Source organism: Chionomys nivalis, chromosome 12, assembly GCF_950005125.1.
Source record: "Chionomys nivalis chromosome 12, mChiNiv1.1, whole genome shotgun sequence".
NCBI classification, from domain to species: Eukaryota; Metazoa; Chordata; class Mammalia; order Rodentia; family Cricetidae; genus Chionomys; species Chionomys nivalis.
Genome location: NC_080097.1, coordinates 64,283,386 through 64,306,082, shown reverse-complemented (window position 1 = coordinate 64,306,082; position 22,697 = coordinate 64,283,386).

Here is a 22,697-nt window from a genome sequence, read left to right as displayed (position 1 = left end):
CTGTCTCCCGGGTGCTGGGACTAAAGGGGACTGGGCGACCTCATCCAGCCACATTCTGTTATGTGTATGAGGCCAGAAAACACCTTGACAAGAGAGTGAGTTCTCTCCATCAACTGTATGGGCCCTGGGGGAGTAAGCTGAGACCATCAGGGTTACTGGCAAGCGCCTTTATCAGCTCTCAGTCCTTGGAGTTACAGTAACTTTGGGTATATTTTATAACATGCACTAAATAAATGCTCAGCATTTTTTGAAAAGGGATTTTTTCTTTTCTTAAATTGATTTTTATTGAGCTCTACACTTTTCTCTGCTCCCCTTCCTGCCTCTCCCCTCCACTTCAACCCTCTCCCAAGGTCCCCATGTTCCCAGTTTACTCAGGAGATCTTGTCTTTTTCTACTTCCTATGTAGATTAGATCTATGTATGCCTCTCTTAGGGTCCTCATTGTTGTCTAGGTTCTCTAGGATTGTGATTTGTGGGCTGGTTTTCTTTGCTTTATGTTTAAAAACCACTTATGAGTGAATATATGTGATAATTGTCTTTCTGGGCTTGGACTACCTCACTCAAAATGTTTTCTAGCTCTATCCATTTGCTTGTAAAATTCAAGATGTCATTATTTTTTTTCTGTTGTATAGTACTCCATTGTGTAAATGTATCATATTTTCCTTATTCATTCTTCAGTAGAGGGGCATGTAGGTTGTTTCTAGGTTCTGGCTATGACAATCAAAGCTGCTATGAACATAGTTGAGCACATGTCCTTGTGGCATGGTTGAACATCCTTTGGATATATACCCAAAAGTGGTATTACTGGGTCTTGAGGAAGTTTGAAGACAAACAGCTAGAACATGGCTAACCATGCTAAGAGGCTAGAATAGGCTAAAATGAATTACAATAAAATGTTCAATTCATGAGCAAGATACAATAATCATAAATGTGCATCTTACAAATTGTAAGGGTTAAATGCATGAATAAAATATGGAGGTTAACTGCATGAGTAAAATATGGAAAGAAGCAGCTGGACAGGATTCAGTCTCATGGTATCATTTAGTTTGGCTCCGTGACTTAGAGTTCAGGCTAGCAAGAACTTTTTAATTAGCTTCATGGGCTATACAAAATAATATAACAAAGACCCACGTCGTCAATGCCATATAATGCCCCTGTGACATGAGGCTGACTGCACAGATAATGCAATGGAAGAATGAGGACATTTTAGAACTGATAAAAGACTTCCATATTGCTACGCCAGACTACAGAGCCACACTGGATGGAAGACCATAGATCTCAGACCCAGACCTTGACAAATACAGAAGAGAAACATGGCAGGTACTGTTCATGGATCTCCCAGTTGCCTGTGGTCATCTCTAGATCATCTCACTGTCATTGACGCCACTCCCACAATAGGAATGGGAGCTGATGAGTCTGTCAGTGAAATTGCAGTCATAATGGCTGTTGGGTGAGTAGTGTTGGTGGCAGAAGGGAGAGATGTTTTCATTTTATGGTCAAGGAATTGTGTAGACTCAAAGTTGTCAGTAGCCTTTGCTCTAGGACAAAGCCTCACTGATACATTTAAAGTTCTTTAGACTGTTCCAGTGTAGAGGAAGTGCCTTAACACGTGTCTTCCTTTACTGTAGTTTGAAAGTATATGCCCTCTTTGCATCTTGGAACTTTATAGTTAGTCTTTCTCTGTCCCACCAGTCAGCTCCCAAATCACAACAAGGAAATTTACCTATGAAAGTTTGGCTGATAGCTTAGGCTTGTTTCTAACTAGCTCTTATAACTTAAAATAACCCATATTTTTAAATCTGTATTCTTTGACATGGCTTGGTTTCCTCTACTTTATAAAGCCCATGCTGTTTGCTCTGCCTCCCTGGTGTCTCCCTGACATCTTTGCCTTCTTCTTCCCAGCATCCTCTCTGCCCTGAAAATCCTGCCTAGCTATTGGCCATTCACAGCTTTTTGTTAAACCAATCACAATGACATCTTTACACAGTGTAATCAAATATGTTGCAACAGAACTTAGTCCCCAGGCACGGCATTGTTATCCCATGAGAATATAGTCCCCATGGACGGCATTGTTAGCCCATGAGAGTATAGTCCCATGAACGGCATTGGTTCTTATAAAATGGTTTAGGATGTGAACCCTCCCCTTTATCCTTTTGCCCTTTGAACCCCCTTTGTCTAGGTGAAGACATAGCAGTCAGAGTAGAGTCACTGTCTTAGAAACACAGAGCCACACCAGATACGGAAATTTCCAGCACCTTCCTCTTGTTACTGGTACTTTGATCTTGGGTTTCTTAAGCTTCCAAAATTGGGAGAAATAAAATCCTATAATTTATAAATCACTTGGTCTAGGTATTTTGTTACAGAAGAGTGAATGATCTAGGATATATGTTTATTGTAGTTTTTATTGTGTATTTAAAAAATGTTTTCTTGGAAGGCAGAACAGAAAAACCAAAACAAAGCAAAGACGGTCAAATTTTAGTGAATGAAGGAGTCTGTACATCAAACCCACCACACAACACCCTCCAACCTCTGAGCTCGGCACCAATCCCGTTTAGGCCAGGGACAGTCAGTCGTTTCTCCTCTGTGTCTTCTGTTCCCTCCACTCTCTCTTTTCTGGCCTTCTAACTGACAGGCTACCACTGCATAGCCCAGGCTGACCTGGAACTCACAATCCTCCTGCCTCAGTCTCCCAGTTTCCAAATTTACAGCTGTATGCCACCATGTCCAACTTAGAGTTGGTTTTCTTGACTGTTTTTTGTTTTACCTGTGAGGGTTCCCAATCAAATTCCACTCAGAGTCAGAGTGATTTAAGTAAAACAAAAAAAGAACAGTTTCAGAGCGAGGATGCTCCACATCTGCATGGTGATTGAATTTATGTCTCTTGTAATTGTGTATGCGAAATGAAGTTATCGATTTTACGGGACAGGTGAGTGTTCCCAACTTCCAGCCTCTTTTAATTTTTGCTAACTGATATTGTATTGGGCATTTTGCCAAACTACCTGACTACGGGTTTATCTGGTCTTCTAATTATGCCCTCCACGCAGCTGCCAGATCTACTTTCAAAAGAGAAATCAGATCATTTAATGCATGTATCTCTCTCCCTCTCCCTCTCCCATACCCTCCCCCTCCCCATGCAGCTTCTGCTTGATACCTTTGTGACTCCTGCTGGACTTCATTCAAGCTTAGCGTGGTCTGCATGGCTCTTCCGTCCTACCTCAACCCCCTTCACTTTCATCTCCCCAACAAACTTGGTGTTCACTGCATCCTCATCACATATGCTCTTCCGCACGGTTCAGCCTTTGTATCTGCTATTTTCCATTTCCTCATCTTTCTTCTGGTTTCTGTACTGTGGAGCCCCTGTTCATCTTTGAAGACCCTCACTATTTGGCTAAGAAAGAGCCATTAGAGCATGCATGCTTTACTGCAGTGGACTGTTAGCTGGTTAAACATCCCAGGCTGATTGTTGTGTCTGTCTTCAGAGCAGGCAGTTGGAAATAGCGGAAGAGAGGAAAAGTCAGATTAAGACTTGAATAGTGCCTGTGAAAATGTTCTAGAACTTGTATTGTGCTCCAAGTATCCAACTTGGATGAAGCTAAGTCAGTTTGCCATGATTCCTGAGACACACATATATCGAGGTCAGAAAAGCTGAAGGAAAGTAGTAGGAGCTTAAGTCAATGTGGATCTGTCTGTTGCACAGATTTCTGTCAGCACCAGATGAACCAGCAGGTGAGCAATCACATATATCATAGATATGCAATTATATCTAATATTCCACAGCATCACACCCTGCTCTGGACTCCAATATAATAGGAATGTGGCTCTCTCATGTCTGCTTTTCAAATTTTCCATAAAACCAATATGTGGTATGTATTAAACTTGTGTTGTCTGGGGAAGAGGACTCTCAGGAGCATAGAAGCAAGCAGCTCAGTTGAGATGTCACAGTACAAACCACATAACTTCCTTGGAGAAGAACAATTTTTTTTTCATGTTTCTATCATTAGGGAATATGTCTCCTTTATATGTATGTATTTTATCAGTGGCATCAGGAATGTAGTTAATACTTAATGTTCAGGAAAACAGCTAATTAAGAAACATTACTATGAAATAGCAAGTTGACACAGTTATTAACACATTTCACGAACACTGTTTCTTCTCTGTATTTCCTTGTTTTGAAAGTAGAGCTCCAAATTTGACATCCTTATTTATGAATGCCATCTGTGACATTAAAAATAAAATCTGGGCTTATTTAAATGTGGTACCAAAGATGTAAAGCACATTTTTTTTTCAGTAACTAGTGGGGACTCAACTGCTTAGGGACATGGAATAATGAAGTCATTAAGATATGGATTTCCTTTTAAATATATATATTCATTTTGTTTTTACTTGTGTGAATGTCTCTTTGTATGCCACATGTGTGCAATGCCCAAGGAGGCTAGGGTAACAAATCTTCTGAAACTGGAGTTAGGGGCAGGTGTGGACTGCTTGGCAGAGGTGCTGAGAACTAAACTCTGGTTCTCTGGAAGAGCAGTGAACACTCTTAACCCCTAACCCATCTCCCCAGGCCCTTTTCTATGCATATTTTTAGCGGTTGAAAAGCTAGGGTTTAGCACTTGTTGTATAACCACCTGAGCAGGGATTAACCTCCAGAGATGAACAGACCTGTTTGGTTGACAGATTTTGGTCAAGTGCCATTTCCAATGATGACAGAGCAGAGAATTCCTTTTAGAATGCCTTCCAACATCTCCCAAAGAGGTGGCAAAGGTTCCTTATTTTAAACATTTGGAATTTGGCAACAAATAGGGTGGAGCATACACGCTGACTAGACATCTGCTTTTGAGGATCTGTGGATCCTCACACAGAATACAAAGAATATGGCAGGGTTTGGTTTTCTCTGGAACCATCTGTGAACATATGAGCTACTCTTAGTGACATGCCCATGCTCTGTATTCTTCAACTTTGGTCTGGTTTCTCAAAGCCTTCGACCAATTTTTAACTTTTAAAATTATTTTATTACTTTTAATGTGTTATGGGATTTTTATCTGCATGCATGTCTGTAAATACCACATGTGTACACTTTGTATACACATGTCTGTGTATACCTGTGTATATCTTGATGCCCAAAGAAGCCAGAAAGATTCAGATTCCACTGGAACCCAAGTTACAGATGGTTGTGAGCCACCACGAGGGTGCTGGGGATCAAATTTGAGTCCTCTGGAAGAGCAGCCAGTGCTCTAACTGCTGAGCCAGTTCTCTAACCTGACAGCTTACTTTTAAGAGAATTAATTTTAGATGATCTGCAAACTAATTGTGGGTGTGTCTGACAGATACTTTTAAAGAATAAGGGAGGGTTGAGTGTGTAGCTCAGAAGTAGAGCACTTGCCTGGCATGCACAGAACCCTGGACTTGATCCTTCATGCTGAATATAAATAAATAAATAAATAAATAAATAAATAAATAAATAGGAATTTGAGTGCTATGTCCTAGCATTTAGACTCTACATCATACTGAGGAAGGTTTTGTCTTAGAAAACAAACAATTTACCATCTTGCTGAAGAGAAAGGGGCCTGGAGAGAATAAAGGGAACTATTAGGTTCCAGCTTCTCTGGGCTTGTGAGCATCTGCCATCGGTAAGGCACCTGTCAAGAGAACCAAGGCCCTTTAAGCATAGGCTATAGGTAGCTCTTAAGGTCCTGGAAAGACCCAATTCAGAAGCACAAGTCTTTCCTTTGACTCAAATGTACAAATGATGCATAATTGTAAAGATTTCCATTTTGCTCATGACTGATGGCCACCACCTAGGTATCTATACAGTGAATTATTTAGGCTTGCTAAAATGTGATATTCATGAATTAACACATTAGAGGGGCTGACTAAGGACTAATGTCATTATTCTACTCTGATGCCTTAATTACTTAGAAAAAGCTCCTAGTGGGCATAGGACCCTAGAGATAATTGAATTCTTGAAAAATCTGAGAAAGAATTCATTCTTCTCAATACAGAGTGAGTTTTGTTTTGGGTGGTTGTGATTCTTTTTTTTTTTTTTTTTTTTTTTTTTTTTTTTTTGGTTTTTCGAGACAGGGTTTCTCTGTGGTTTTGGAGCCTGTCCTGGAACTAGCTCTTGTAGATCAGGCTGGTCTCGAACTCACAGAGATCCGCCTGCCTCTGCCTCCCAAGTGCTGGGATTAAAGGTGGGCGACACCACCGCCCGGCGTGATTCTTTTTTATTGTTTTTCTCCTAAAATTAACCAGCTTGTACTCACAGCTCTTCCATTAAAAGCTTGGCGTGCGTGTGTGTGTGTGCATGTGTGTGTGTGTGTGTCTGTGTGTGTGTGTATGTGCGCACTTATTTAACATTTAATATTGGGTAGATCCTTGCTTCTTCCTCCACTGAAAAGTGAGGATGGCTCATGATTTGTTTTACTTACAAGGTTCTCATTCAAGCATGCTGGATGCTTTCTGCTGCTATGGAGAGACAACACCCTTAATCATCAGAGGACAGAGCCAGAGACCTGGCGCTGTCAGGGTTAGTTTATTTCCATGGCCATCATCTTTATTGATGCCTTTCTATCTAGTAATTGTTTTAAGACCAATGTTAGTAATAAAGTCATTTTCCCAGGGAGGCAGCATTCAGCATCTGCACTCCTGCTCCAGGGGAGCAGGAAACAGACTGGCCTTCAGTATCTTGTCTCACACCGGGAGAGAGCACTGAACGGTTCTGAGTAATAAATGCTCTGTCGGGCTTTGCCGCTTAAATATTTTATATCTTTAAGCTCCCCTGAAGGAAGTGATGTCGAGAGTATTTAGTGGCAATGGCTTCTAGCAATAGCTTTTTTATAAGAAGGATGACAGGAACCATGTAGCTGACGACAGAGACAGGGAAGGTGTTATCTCCTTGCTCAGGATGGGTGGGGTGAAAGAGGGCAGGAAAATTTTCAGGCATGACTCAGCTGAAATGTTTGTGACTGGGCTTTTTTAGTGGAGAGACGGTGGAGGAGACACGGTGGTCGAGAAATGGGTGGCTGCTGGTGCTTTTGCTTCAGTAAATGGCAGTCTTCGTGAAGTCTAAAACAGAGAACAGAGTCTCTCTATATTCCCTCTCTGATGATCTCGTGTGTTGGGTGGTGGTGGATGACGTCTTCACACTTAGACTAACTCCCAGGGCTGCTATCAGTGGTAAAAGGCCAACTTATCCATCAGCACAGGACCCATGGAAATTTAGGGGTTTTAGAAAACATGATAAATTTATTTTAAAACTGAAGGGAGATCCCCAAACTTTTTGTCAAAGAAAATATTTTCTCATTTAATATTAATCTTCATGTGTGTGAAAGTGGTTTTAATGTTTTGAGACAGACTCTCGCTCTATAATCCAATGTGTCCTTAAATTCATCGAAATCCTCCTGCCTCAGCTTCCCATGTGCTGGGATTATAGGTATGGGCTACCAGACTTATTTAAATACTAATCATTATATTCACATAGTTGCTATATTTAATTTTAATTTTCAATTTCTTTTAATGGAAGAAGTCCACAGAGATCAATGTGTTGGGGTCCCCAAATATCACAATGCAGTCATAATGAGACTTCACAAATGTTTATTGATAGGAAAGTCCCGTTTGGACCCTTTGAGTCTTCAGGAGAATTCAGTCATGCAATTGCTAGCCTACAAGAAGGCTCACACATCTAGTGAAGAACGCTGGGCAGAGGACCTGGGATTGGCTCTGATCTCTGTCATCTCCGCCTTTGTAACATTGGGAAGGTCACATGGACTCCTACTGCAAAGACGAAGGCTTTGAATTCTATTTCTGGTATCTTGCTAACTTAGCAGTTCCATTATTCTAGCTCAGAACAGACAGCAGGAGCCCAAATCCCTTCATAAAGAGTTTTAGTCGGTAGAGAAAGCACATTTATTTATTACTTCCTAGCCTCACAGCAGGTACTTAGTCACTGAATGCTGACGAAGGCTTTAGCTTTAGGGGAGCCAGGTTCTCGTGACCACGCAACTAGAGTAGGTGACACTGGTGAGCTGTGGGCCAGCAGGCTATCTAGAGGTTCTGAGGTGAGGTGGAGGTCAGCAGGCTATCTAGAGAAGGTGAGGTGGGGACCAGCAGGCTATCTAGAGGAGGTGAGGTGAGGTGGAGGTCAGCAGGCTATCTAGAGAAGCTGAGGTAGGGACCAGCAGGCTATCTAGAGAAGCTGAGGTAGGGGCCAGCAGGCTATCTAGAGAAGCTGAGGTAGGGACCAGCAGGCTATCTAGAGAAGCTGAGGTAGGGGCCAGCAGGCTATCTAGAGAAGCTGAGGTAGGGGCCAGCAGGCTATCTAGAGAAGCTGAGGTAGGGACCAGCAGGCTATCTAGAGGTTCTGAGGTGAGGTGGAGGTTAGCAGGCTATCTAGAGAAGGTGAGGTGGGGACCAGCAGGCTATCTAGAGGAGGTAAGATGAGGTGAGGTGGGGGCCAGTAGGCTATCTAGAGAAGGTGAGGTGAGCTGTGGGCCAGCAGGCTATCTAGAGGTTCTGAGGGAGGTGGAGATCAGCAGGCTATCTAGAGAAGCTGAGGTAGGGACCAGCAGGCTATCTAGAGGTTCTGAGGTGAGGTGGAGGTCAGCAGGCTATCTAGAGAAGCTGAGGTAGGGACCAGCAGGCTATCTAGAGAAGCTGAGGTAGGGACCAGCAGACTATCTAGAGGTTCTGAGGTGAGGTGGAGGTCAGCAGGCTGTCTAGAGAAGCTGAGGTAGGAACCAGCAGGCTGTCTGTCTAGAGGCTCTGAGGTGAGGTGGCGCCCATCGTGTTTTTCGTCCTTTCACATCCACATTCTTTTCCAAACCTGTGATTCCTTTTCACTGAGAAAAGCTTAAAAGAGTTTGTCAGTATATTCAAATCTTAATTGTCAATACAACCAACCATTCAAGGGCCTCCTAGAGCAACAGTCTCCAGGGCAGGGTTGCTTGCCTGCTCCACATAGTCCTCCGTCCACGGAGTACTCAAGCCCAAAAGCCTGATGAAGCTCCCTCTCCTGGGAGGCATAACTAGGTGGTGCAGAAGATTCACTGACCTGGTTTCTTTCTACAGAACACAGAATCACGATGGACCTAATGAGAGGGACTCCCGCAGCCCCAGCAGCCCCTGCCACCACCCATGCCACTCACTAAGTCTGTGAAAGCTCAGTATCTGGTTTCTTCTGCGTTTTCTTATAAGTACCCGAGCCTGGGTCATTTACCAGGATGACAGTTTATCCTCACGGTTCTGGAGGCTCGGAACCCCAATATCAAGGTGTCAGCACCCGATGAGGCCTTTGTATATATTAGGGCAAAAGTGGGGGGGAGGACAAAATTCACCCCAAGAAAGCAAACTCACCCTGTAGGAACTGCCGAGGACAAAAATCCTCTGGCCTCCTAGAGGCCCCCATCCCTTAATATCCTTTCAAGGACAATTATATTTCAGTATGACTTGGAGAGCTGACAAACATTCAAAGGAGAACGGGCACACACCCAACCTTCCAGATTCCTGAAACTAATTTCCAAAAACCCTAGAAATGAGGGTGAGTTTTAAGGTCAGTCTTTATTGAAATCATATCAACGGTGGCTGGATGAGGCTTATTCCCCATGGACATGGAAGTCTCAAAGAAGAAAGTCCAAGAAAGAGCTCGTGAGAACAGGCAATAATATTCCTTCTAATGTCACCTTAGAAGAAAATGCTGGACCTTCAGGAAATGCTTGCATTTGTATCCATAGCATGCTGGGACTTCAGAGAGGATTTGCACCTGGAGAAGGCGCAGGCGAGGACTTGCAACTTACAGACAGGGTTGTCTGCCTATTTCACCAACAATCTGTGCTAAAATCTCTGCTCTTTGAAAGCTGCTGCTCCCGAGAGCAGAACCCCAGGCCAGGTACTAGTTTTGGGCAACGTGCACAGGAAAAGAAGAACCTGAAACCGGAAGCCAAAGCTGAGGTCAGAGTTCAGTGCCTAGAATGCCACTCCACTCTCGGGTGCTGATTCCACTTGTCTGCAGTTTTGGTGTCAGGTCTGTTTTGATGCAAGCAGATGAAGCAGGAGATCGACCCTCTGGGAGGGAGCTGCCTGGTTCCAGATTTATGGCCACAGAACACTCAGGAAATGCAGAAGAAACTTTCTTCTCAACGGCGGCAATGTTCTGCCTGGGAGATCAACCAGTCTGTCTCTCGGGTTGCTTTTGGGGCCAGAACTAATGTTTTCATTTTGAGCCCCCCCTCCTCCCGCAACACTTCCTATAAGGCATAACACAAACGAACAATTTTATGCAATCATCGGTTGCCAGAGAGGTTTTAATAACGTGATAGATCCTGGGAGACACAAAGCCAAACTGGATATTAATGACAAGAAGCTGACACTTTGAAATCACCCTCCACTGCTGAGCCTTCGTGTGTCTACAGATTCAGTTTTACACATCTTGCTGTTTAAGTCTTGATTAGTCAGGGTGGCAAGCTGACTACCGTGATTGTGTTCAGCCAATATTTTTGCTGTTTTCTACTTCATTACCTTCCATTTTCCTAAGATCCTCTAGACAATGGACAGTTCAGCATTTTTCTAAGGGTTTCTGTTTTGCTCTGGTCAAAGCAAGGGGTCTTGTTTACTGCTCTCGAGCAGATCTACAGAGCCGACAGAGCTATGGGAGGCACAGTGGGCTCTGGAATGTGACCTGGACACAGCCGTGGATTGGAAATGTGCAGCTTAACTAAAGCAATAGGCATGCTGGACGTTTGTGTTACAAATGAGAGCGCCAAAGGGGCATGGAGTGGAGCATAAGAATTGCTTGCTTTTTTGCAGGGATCTAGTCCTTTATTCTTTCTTGATTCTGAGGATAGTAATAGTGGGAGTGGTTGGGGCAGGGTGTGTGTGTGTGTGTGTGTGTGTGTGTGTACATGTGCACGCACAACTGAAGATCAAAACCAGGGCCTCGCAGGCAAGATGGGCAAGCACTTAACCTCAGAGCTGCATCCTCTACGGGCAGGATTTATTGAGCAAAGCCAGACTCTGTCCTAGGCATTCTCATGAGCACCTCAAGAGTCTGGTGTTTTCATAATGACTTTCTAGATAAAGGAACAGTTCATGGGTAGTAACTCATTTAAAGTCACATAATTAGAAAACAAAGGTCCTATTTATCAAGTCAGCTTCACTTTGAAACCTGTGTTCTTCCCTTTGCTCTCTGTTGCCTTCAGGGGAGAGATAGGCTAGTAAAATATGAACATTTTTTAGTAATAAGGGTCTTTGCTCTCTGAATTTTTATAGGTGCTATCATAGACTGTGATATGTCGCATGTGGTATAGAATGATATATTATATAGACATTTTTGTTTAGTTAAATGTTATTTGCCACTGAATGTCAGTGTGAGGATTAGGGATCCATTGGCATGAATCTTGCCATTTATAAACATCCAAAGCTACAGGACCAATGCGACACAATATAAAAATGTGACCCCAGCCAGGGCTCATGCTGCCTCGGGGAAGGCTAGAGGGCAGCAGTGACTTTTGAGATGGGCATTGCAGCCTGAGCAGAATCCGAACTCACTCACAGAAGGAGAAGACAGGGATCCTCGAAAAGGGAATGATTTGTGCACAGCAAAGGAAACCACATTTGTTGGGTATCCCCGGAGCGCCACGACCAACATGTTATCTGGTTAGATTCTAATAAGGGCTGTATTGGGTTGTGTCATTGTTTGTCCTTCGAAATGTTCAGGCTGAGCTCAGCACTTTCTTCTGCCTCCTCCTCCCCCAGCTTCAGCATAACTAGTATGTTGGTCACAGCACAGTGCATCGCTGTCAGTCAGAGGTGCTGCCTAAGGCTGCCCTTGCCCCTGATTCCAGGCTCACCTCCAGAGCTCAGCAAAGTGTCCAGCTAAGTCTATGCTGCAGACATTTCTGGAGTTCCCCAGCCCTTCCCTGGATCCTGCATTGGTCCAGGTGTCGCCATCACCGCTGGGGCTCCTTTTGGCCTTGCCTACCACCCTCCCTCATCCAATCATTCTCACATAGCATTCAGAGAGATCCTCACTGGCTGCAGACTGGGCCACATTCTCCCTTGGCTACTCCTCTTTTTCACTTGACTATGACGTCAGCTTTTTGGGGTGAGGTTTCTGTTTTGTTTTGTGTTTTTTCTATTTTAGTTAGAGTTTCTATTGCTGTGGTGAAAACACCGTGATCAACAAGTAAGCTGGGGAGGAAAGGGTTAATTTGGCGTACACTTCCAGATCACAGGCCATTATTGGAGGAAGTCAGAACAGGAACTCAAGCAGGCCTGGAACCTGGAGGCAGGAGCTGATGCAGAGGCCACAGAGGGGAGCTGCTTACTGGCTGCTTCCCCAGGCTTGCTCAGCCTGTTCTCTTATAGAACCCAGGACCACCAGCCCAGGGATGGCACCACCATCTCCTATTGCTCACTAAATGAGAAAATGCCTTACAGCTGCATCTCATGGAGGCATTTTCTCAACTGAGGTTCTATCCGCTCTGATGATTCTAGCTTATATCAAGTTGACACACAAAACCAGCCAGTGTAGTGTGTTTTAGACAGGTCCTCAAGTAGCCTAGACCATTCTTGAACTTGATACATAGTTGAGGGTAACCTTGAATTTCTGATCCTCCTATTTCTACCTTGTAAATTCTGGAATTAGAGTTGTATGCCAGCAACTTGATTTATGCAATGCTGAGGATTGAACCAAGGTCTTTGTGCATCTCAAGCAAACATTCTTCTAAACTAAGTTAAATCCCAAGAATCCTTAAAGTCCAAATTCTGGAGTGACACTTACAGAGCTATTATGATCTGGCCTCTGCTTCCCTCCCCAGGCCCATAAGGGGTCAAATTTCCATGGTTTCTTTATCTTGCATTTGCTGGGAAGTTTCCCTGTTTCCCTCTGCACATCCTCTCGCTAGTCTCCATCACTGAACCAGTAGCAAGCTGTACATCGCCTCATCCCTCCTCTGTAGCCCAGACGGTGCATTCCAGGGCAATAAGAACCATGTCTTCATGGTTCTTCATTTTTAAATGAACTACTTAATTTTTAAAATCTGAGGCTTAGGGAGCTCCAGTTACTTTTACAAAGCAAATCAGTTTCTTAGTGGTGGGAACAGTCTCTGAACCCACTTGCTCTATGCAAATCTGATGCTTCCTTGAAGCATCCCCGTGTCCTCGTATGGGCAGAGTGAGACTCTCAAACATTCACTGTGGCTAGGTCAAAGCAAGTGCACAGAAGGCGAAGGAGGCTAAATGACACAGAAAGCTTAACTGTGCAGCATAGGACCACGAACGCTGTCTAGCTTAAGGAATCAGGACTCTTCTGCAGGTAGTCAGGAATTAAGGATAGTTTAGGAACACAGACATGACTCCAGCAGAGTAAGGGAAAATGAGGGCACCCAGAAAGGCTCCCCGAGCTGGTGGCTCTATAGTCACAGACATGCCTTTTCCAGCCACCTACTCCTGAACAGGATTTCCAGGCTTTGGAATAGTCTTTCTTCTTTAGAATCAATATAAGAACGGAAGTGATAACAGTGACAGTTACCATGTGAGCCACCTTTCTGTCACGGTGACAAAAACACCCTCAGGCAATAAACTTATGAAGCAGAGAGGTGTATTTTGGCCCACAGTTTCAAAGGTTCAGACCATAGCTGCTTGTGTCTGTGTTGGCACACATTATTATGGCGGGAACATATGACAGAGGAGGTCTGTCTGTCCATCTCACAGTAGACTGGGAGCCAGCAAGGCTGGAGGGTCCGAATCTGTAAGTACTAGGGGCCTGAGCCAAGCCCTATACTTGAAAACGCATGCAGGTTTTCAATAACCTTTTCTTGTTTGCAGCTGATGGCAAGAGCTGCATACAGACCTAGAGGCCAGCTTGGAGGCACTGGAGATTAATTTGTTCCCCTTGCATTCTCTACTGAAATAATGCATTCAGCAATACCGATTGAATTGACTAGAATCCCCCAAATTGCTTTGGCCATGGCTCAGCTCAGGGCTGAGGCACAGTCCATGAGGAGGTACATGCTGGCCTGGAAGTCAATTGCTCTGAAGTCTATTGCCAGCTCTTCTAAGAAACTGTCGTGAAAGACATCTACAAACTAACCAGTTTTTCAGATGCTACCTCGATGTTTTATTCCCCTAATATTTCAGAAATAATTCTGACTCATCCGCTTATCTAATAGGTCCTCTCAAGCAAAATCTGAACATGTAATTATGACCCAAACTCTCCCACACAATTTTTCAAAGAATGAAGTCTGCATGTGCTATCAAGGAGATAATGTCACGTGTGGGCACCGCAGGCTGGATTTTCCCAAATTACCTATGAAAAGACTGGATCGATGGAGCTGTTTCAAAATTATCACCATTAGCGAGGGTCCCAGGCCAATGGGGACTTAAAATCACTTCTTGGACCAGCAAAATAGCTCAGCCTGGCAGCAGATCAAATCCAATGTCCCGAATTTGACCCCCAGAACCCACATAGTGAAAAGAGAGAACCAGTTCCCAAATGTTGTGGCGTAAGTGTGAGCACATGTGCACAAACACACTCACACACACTCACACATACATACACACACAAATACATTCACACCAACACACACTCACATATACACACATTCACAAATACAAACACACAAATACATTCACACCAACACACACTCACACTGACATATAAATACATACATAAATACATTCACACCAACACACACACTGACATATAAATACACACACAAATACATTCACACTAACACACACTCACACTGACATATAAATACACACACAAATACATTCACACCAACACACACTCACACTGACATATAAATACACACACAAATACATTCACACCAACACACACATTCACACACACACCCTCACACATATATCCAAATACACACACATACATACACACACACTGTGTTACTAAAACAGTTCCGTTTTTCAAGGGGGTTGGGCCTCATTGCAAATACAGCGACATCAACACCACCTATTCTTTATTATGTGTCTACTTTCAATTTGATGCGCCATGCTGAATACAAGATGCAGGGCATTTGGAGCACCCACACAATGGTGGGAATGGCCGCCACTTCCCTGCTCATCTTGTTTTTTCGGGAGTTGCCGTTCTTTCTGGTGGGTGTCTGGGAGAAGGGGCAGGAGAATGTAGAGAATCTGGGGAAATGTGGCCCTCATGAAACAGACCTTTCATTAGATGTAACAGGCTTCTTTATGCTGTGTGCGTTACGGCCTGCACTCCCTCAGGGAGGCTGGGATTTAATCTGTGGGTGAAATGCCAAGGCAACCTTTGCTTGCTCAGTGGCTGTGGGGTCATTCAGAAACCCAGGAACAGAATTCAAAAGACCCCGCCTGGAGCCTACAGAAGGGAGAGCGTTAGTTCAGAGGGAAATCCATTCGTGACCTGCACTCCCCCATTTCCCGCAAACACCTGGAACCTGTTACCTAGGACGGCTCGCTCCTGGTTAGCAATACTCCCAGGACGTTTTGTTCAGATAATTAAGGTTCTAACACGATCATACTTAAGACATGTGCATAGGTCAGTGGGAACGTGAAGTACAGCCTGAGTCTCAAGGCTGATGTAGCTCATTGCAGCAAACAAGGACAGCATGTTTGTCACTCCTGCATTCTAGTCTAAGTGCCAGCAGGGGTAAAGGCGAGGACTGGGGCTCATGGAGTTTCCAGCTGATGGCCAGGGCACTCTGTAGATGTGGTCTTTGAGAACCACACTGGGTCCCATGAAGTGAAGAAAAGAGGGGAAGAGACTAGGGGCCCCAATGGGTGGAGCACAGACTTGGGGAAAATATGAACACATACATATGGAAGATTTTGTGTCCTGGGGGAGGGGAGTCCCATGAGGAGTTTCGGGAAAGAAGCTAAGAAGGGAAGGCCACTAAAGGTCCCGGGTGGCTTCTGTGTACCTGTGCATTTGCTTTTATCAGGTCGGAACCAGCAAGCGACGAAACATCCTAACAGCATCAGAGAGCAGTGTGAACATGCCATAGCCAGGGGAGAGCATTCCAGAGTGCGATATTTGACCAGTCGCTGTAATTTCCCTAGAAAGGTCAAGAAGGGTAATGACTAGAAAGAGGTCATTGGGTTTGACAGTTGGAAGATCAGTGGGGACCAAGCCCAGAATAGCACTCTGGGTACAGCCTGTGTCTCTGCTATGAAGAGTAATTGTCAGGGAAGCAAAGCAGAGGCTCTAATTGTGCAAAGCAAAGTGGTGTTTGTGGTTGTCACTCAATCCAGGGAGTCTTGGCTCTGTGAGGGAGAGCAGTGTCTCTGGGTGGCAGTCAGCGTGGGGCTGGGTCCTGGAGAGCTGTACTGTTAGCTGTGTTGGCAGGAGGCTTGTCCTCTGGCTGTGAGGATCCACGCTGGTTCACTTTCCTCCTTTACTTAGTTCAGGATTCCTTCCCTAGCCTGGCTGCCAGGTCTCCTGAGTTGGCAGTTGCTCTTTGCTGTCCCAGGTGGAGAAGGATGGTCTGGGACTCCCACTTCTCATGGATACTAACACGTTAGGATGCTTCTGGTCTCATGTCTAACCTGGTGCCATAGTTGCATATAACCTATGTGCGTCTTTTCATATACTTTCTATCATCTCTAGATGATTTACAATGCTTAATAGGATGTAAATGTTCTGTAAGCAGATAGCGTTAAGGACTAATGACAGGTTCCGTTCATTGTGCTCCCAGCACCCATATCTTCAGTTCAAAGGTGGGGGTGCCCAAGCGTATAACTGGTGGATACAACAAGCTGGCTGCACCCCGATTTTACAGTTTGGGGCATGCAGTTTTCAAAGAGGACCAGTTACAGTTCTCAGCATTTAGAAATGAGCCCTGGAACACCGCCACCACCCAAAGTTTTAAGAGGCAGGGAGGAGCTCCAAGATGCTGTTAGCAATCCCAGATGCAGGACTGGAAGGAAGGTCTAACTATGAAGGAGGAGTTACACTCCAGCATTCACAGTGATTGCAAATTTTGTTTCCCCAGCCAGCGACAGAGAGCTGTATTTTTATGTTCCTGTGACCCACCCAATTACTGCTATAATCAATGTTTCCATTCTTTTCCAAAATAAACATGTTGATGGGCATTTGCAATCAGGGAAATGAAAGTTTTCCATCTGTCTGTGGAGGAACCACTTAGTTTTGAAAACAAAGAATTTAGCAAAGGAATTTAATCTCCTTTGTAATACTTTGTAATACATCTGTGGAGATGGACCCAAAGAGATCAGCTTTTTTTTCCTCATCTTTTAGAATCAGTTAAATTCCTCACCATATCACCCCCACTTCTTTCTGCTTTGTTCAGAATTACCAAATAGAACGCTAGAGAATAGGACCTTAACTGTATCCCATTTCAGGATTAAGCAATGAGGAAACGGGAGCCAAGCTTGGAAATGAAACGTCCTTGTGAATGATCAGGCAAAGATAGGACTTAAAACAGACAACTGCCATTGTGCCCGGGGATTGTCTGCCCTCTTTGAACGAACTGGTGAGGGCTGCTTTGCATTTATATCAGGTTTTAAAGCTAATAAATGCCACTCTTCCTGTTCAAATGAAATCTAATTTCACAACTGCTTTGAAGGTAGCCCTTCTTTCTTTGTATCCGTGGACATGAAGAGCCCCTCTCTCCCACACCTCCCTGGCATCAGACCTATTTAGTATAAATAGGGTTTGTTTGCTCTGGGTGATTAATAATTTTATTTCAGAACGAAATGACTGTTTGGAATAGTGCAGACGTCGGGATCAAAGCTCGCTCTGTGGAATATGCGGGGTGCCAGAGGCAGCCAAACTGTTTATGTATCCACTGGGCTAAATTAGAGTCATTATCACTCCAGTAAAGCTTAGACATTACTGTGTTCCCTACTAAAGAACCCAATTATAGTATCTGCTGGACGGTGTACTAAATGACACCATTTAATTAAAGCCTACTCTTTCTCCCTGGATGAAGAATATCTGAAATTATTAAACATTCTTTCATTCAATTACTGTGGATCTCTGTCCAGTTTTGAGAGCAGAAAAGAAACGTACGTGGCACCTGCATGTATCAGGAGAATAACTGCTGTTTTGTGTTGTGTTTGGGGCTTGGCATCGAGTCACAGTCACCCAGGACAGAGCTCACAGTGTGAACACATTTTAGACTCGCTTCTTAGGGCTTTGGGCAGCAGAGGGCCCTCCCTGTGACTGCCATTGGTTCTCTCTGAGGACGGTGGCATAATGGAGACCTCTGCAAAGAACATGTCCAGAGGAATGAAGCCATTAAAGAAGTACAGTTCCCATGCCAGCGGCTGAGTCCCGGGACTGACATGACAGTAATTCATTTTGAGTGAGTATCTCATCCGGGAATGCAAGAATTAAAATGAACTCGACAGTGAACTCTAGAGATAACCTGTAATAGAAGGAAAGTTTTACTCGTTAGGAGGAGAAATGAGGTAAAGAGATGTGGCTGTTGGATGGGGCGTGAAACGACTCTCATTCTCAGAGTCATCTGATTCTTTCATGGAAACACCATGGGCACGCATTCAGGTAACTGCCACAGTGGCCACTAGCCAAATACCAATGACATGAAACTTCTGTGGTTTCGTGATGTCAAAGCACATGGTACATAGGATGAAGGTGTTTGCCAGTCGTTTGGGCCAGCCATAGGATCTCAGGGAGAGAAGAGCGGGGAGGTAGCCTGTATATTAGAAGAGAATAGGGCAACAGAGTGTAGCCCTGGGACCAGGTACCAGGCGTTGCTCAAAATCAGTGTCCTACCAACTTGTCCCAGCTCCCTCAAGCCATAAACTTGATGTTGGAAACTACTGGTTCAAATCCAAGTTGTTCTGCTTCTTCTGTCCGGGTCTTAGCAGGGGTGGCCTGCTTGGATCTAGGCTCAGATTCAAGAGGGACAGCAGTCAGCAGTGGCCATGAAGGTGACCAGACTGTAGGCTGGAGGTTCTGTATACATGGGTCCCTTGGTTAACGTGTACAACCTTGTGGCATTTGTTTTCCTGGCATTACACTTTTTGAAGATACCTCTTAACTTTATATGATTTTCATGGACCTATAGTTGGGGAACATATACCCTGTCTGAGGCTCATCGTCATGTCTGTGAGTCAATCCAGCATGACACGGAGTCACCGGTGTGAGACTGAGAGCCTTTCGTTTACTCGCTCAGTTAACAAATACTCTTATGTTTTGATGACTGCCACGATAGAAAGAACCCTTTCCTGGAGAGTCTCAGGTTCGGATCCCCAGCCCATCTTCGTTAATCATATGCCATGTGCGCATTACTTCACCATCTCCCTGTAATGTAGGTTAACAGTACACATCTCACAGGATTGTGATGAAAATTCAGGGTCATTTCAGTGTCTTCTACACAACTAACACATAGAAATCATAAATGTGTTGTAACCATTGAAAAATATCTTCTTTGAGCCATAGTCTGGCATAGAGGCTGCATATACAGAATTAGGGTTTATTGAAAAGCAATACTCAAGTGAACTATCAAAAGTTAATGCTGGCTTGTGTTGTGGGGACAATGCACCTTAATATCTATGTATACGTTTATGCTTATACACTATCACAGTAGACTTTTAACTTCAAGGATACATACAATATAGGATGCTAATTGTCAACTGTGGGAAGATTTCTCTCTGTGCTGGCAGAATTTCTGGTATCGGGTGAACAGGCTGGAGGTAATCATCAGTTCGAGTTACTTACACAAAGCCAGTTCCTTGCCATCTGCCAACTAGAGATGTGCCCTCAGGCCCTGCTTGGATGGCAGCCCACTGCTGCGCAGCGGGGGGAAGCATTTCATCAAAATAACTTATCCCTCACTTTCCAATTCTAATGTGAGACCGGATTGCAGCTAAATGGTCTAATAAAGATAAAGGGGACAGTGGACATTCATTGTCCTGCTTCGTGCCACTAACAATGGCTAGGATGTGCATTTTGAGGATATTACAGATAGAGAACTAAATACTCAGAAAGCTTGGACCAGATTCAAAGTAAATCTGGTAGAAATGTGTCTAAGTGGAAGAATGAAGCCTTGTTTGTTGACCCCAGACAGGGTTGAAAGGCAATGGAAAGTGTGTAGATATAGAAAATCATAAAACATCCTTAAGGTAATAAATGAGTTGTGCTATGCCCAAGTCATATTTCCCATATGAAAATAAACAAGGATATCTATAGGGAGTTCTGGGTGAACCCTCTGTAGAGAGTGAGACGTACTTAGGATCAGGTAGCTAATGATACAGGAAGCACTCCCAGGCAGTGATGGAACCCAGAATGTTGACATGCCTAACCTCTGTTCTGTTGAACTTCTTGGACCTGTTATTTAAAAATTTCCTCCTGTCTATCAGGTTATCACGAGCACCTTGTGTATAAAAGAGAGCTTATTTCTTCATCGGCGCCCATTCCTCCCTCTGCCTGACCTCCCAATCAGTAATCCTTCCTCTCTAGCCTTTTCGCTTTTGATTTGTTTGCTTCTTGAGACAATCTTGATATACAGCTTAGTCTGGCTTCAAACTCTTGATCCTCCTGCCTCAGCTGCCTGAGAGCTGAGGTGATGGGCATATGATACTATGCCCAACTCCCTTATTGCACTTGACATCATTCTGCAATCTCTTAGCCTGGTGTCTTCAGAAGCAAGGTCAAGAACCCTTTCTTACAAAAGCTATCCTGCGCTAGCTCCTCTGACATGTCCATCTCTGACCTCCATCTGCATTTCACTAGAATCTCAGATCTAGACCCCATAACTCCATGCATAGACTATTGCAAGGGACCCCAAATGTCCTGGTTAGTTTTTGCGCCAACCTGACATGGTCTAGATTCATTTGTTAAGAGGGAACTTCAATTGAGAAAACGCTTTCACCAAATTGGTCTGCAAACAAGCCTGTGGGAGCATTTTTTTTTTTAAATTAACAATTGGTGTGGGAGGGTCCAGTCCTTTGCAGACCGTGCCTCCTCTGGGCAGTTGGCCATGGGTTGTAAAAGAAAGCCAGCTGAGCACGGTACTGGGAAGAGGCCGGTGAGAAGCACTCTTCCATGACCTCGACATCAGCTCTTTCCTTGAGTCCCTGCCTGACTTCCTATGATGATGGATTGTGCTCTGGAACTGGAACAATCCCTTTCCTCCTCAAGTTACTTTGGTCATTGTGTTTACCACAGCAATTGTAATCCTAACTAAGACTGTGCTAGCACTTAACCTTCTCACGCTTCCTTGTTCTGGCTCGACCATCAATATGGCTGAATAATACTTCCTATAGATGCTTTGAATGTATCACCCCCTGGTTAAAAACCTTCAGTGACCCCCCCCCAGTGCTCTTTGCCCATCTCAGCCTGCTCACTTTGATGATTACTGTTGTCTACCCAGAAGTGATGGATCTCATCATTTATTTCAGCACTATGCATAGAATCTGCATAACCAGGATATTTTTTTCTCTCTCCAACTAGGTAATAAACCCTTTTGTCTCGGGGTTTGCTTATTCTTCTTCCAGTGGATCTCACTGAGCAGGGCACTGAGGGAGTGCTTCATGTACACGCGTCTTAGTTAGGGTTTCTGTTGCTGTGAAAAGCTACCATGACCACAGCCACTCTTATAAAGGAAAACTGGCTCACAATTTCGGAGGCGTTGCCATCATGGCGGACAGCATGTAGGCAGCTGTGGTTCTAGAGGAGGAGCTAAGAGCTCTATATCTTGACCCACAGGCAAAAGGAAATGGCCTATCTCACGCTGTGGCTGGAGCATATGTGAGACCTCAAGGCCCTCCTCCTCAGTCACGTACTTCCTTCCTACAGCAAAGTCACACAACAAAGGTGGCACTCCCTTTGGGGGCTGTTTCCTTTCAAACCACCACAGCACACAGTTGGTTAAGAGATGTGGATGTGATCACTGGGGAATGTAGGAAACAGACAACACAGCCTCGAGGGGGAAGTTAAGAGATTTTCATGAACCTCATACGGTAAGGAGGCATCTGCAAAAGTAAGATGGTCAAAGACTGGAGTGGAAGAGGACTCACAGTAGGCACTAGTGTATTTCATCATGGGAGAGCCCTCCCCCTCTCCAGCCACATTGCTCTTCTTATTGTTACTACCTACTCTTATTATCAATTATTATTATCATCATTATTTTCAATTATTATTACTATTCATGCCAATAAACCAGCACATGCTATGTTCTGTATCAATGACTGAGCCAAACAGGAATGTAGCAGCAGGCCACTAGTTTGTCTCTGCTGCTTAGCCCTGAAATAATTACACAGAAACTGTATTAATTAAATCACTGCTTGGCCCATTAGCTCTAGCTTCTTATTGGCTAATTCTTATATTAATTTAACCCATTTCTATTAATCTGTATGTTGCCATGTGGCTGTGGCCTATCTGGTAAAGTTCCCAGTGTCTGTCTCTGGTGGCTCCATGACTTCTCTCTGACTCTGCCCTTCTTTCTCCCAGCATTCAGTCCAGTCCTCCCCACCTAGCTCTGCTCTGCCCACCCTGCTCTGCTATAGGCTCAAAGCAGTTCTTTATTCATTAACCAATCAAAGCAACACATAAACAAAAGGACACCCCACATCATTTCCCCTTTTCTGTTTAAACAAAAAGGAAGGCTTTAACTTTAACATAGTAAAATTAATATAACAAAACAGGTATCAAGCAAGAATTACAGTTATAATATTTATATCTATTTTATCTTTTATCATATCAAAGGAAAACTATAAGTATAAATT